This window comes from Rattus norvegicus, chromosome 14 (genome assembly GCF_036323735.1).
Source record: "Rattus norvegicus strain BN/NHsdMcwi chromosome 14, GRCr8, whole genome shotgun sequence".
Classification (NCBI taxonomy): Eukaryota; Metazoa; Chordata; class Mammalia; order Rodentia; family Muridae; genus Rattus; species Rattus norvegicus.
The window spans coordinates 54,541,681-54,542,098 of record NC_086032.1 but is presented as its reverse complement, the minus strand read 5'-3'; positions in this window follow the sequence as shown (position 1 = coordinate 54,542,098).

Here is a 418-nt window from a genome sequence, read left to right as displayed (position 1 = left end):
GCAATGAATATCCTAGTAAGAGCACCAGTGGAAGGAGAAGCCCTGGGTCCTGCTAAGACTGAACCCCCAGTGAACTAGACTGTTGGGGGGAGGGCGGCAATGGGGGGAGGGTTGGGAGGGGAACACCCATAAGGAAGGGGAGGGGGGAGGGGGATGTTTGCCCGGATACCGGGAAAGGGAATAACACTCGAAATGTATATAAGAAATACTCAAGTTAATAAAAAAAAATAAATGATTTGTCCTTTTTTATTTTGGTGGTTTTAATATTCTTTTTATTCTATTTTTTAAATATTTTAACTACTACGTGCCATAGACAGTTTCTTTACTAAACTTGTCTATTTGGTGTTCTATAGGCTATTGTACCTAGATAGCCTTCTCTTTATCTAAGCTTAAGAAATTATATTCTGTGATTTTTGAA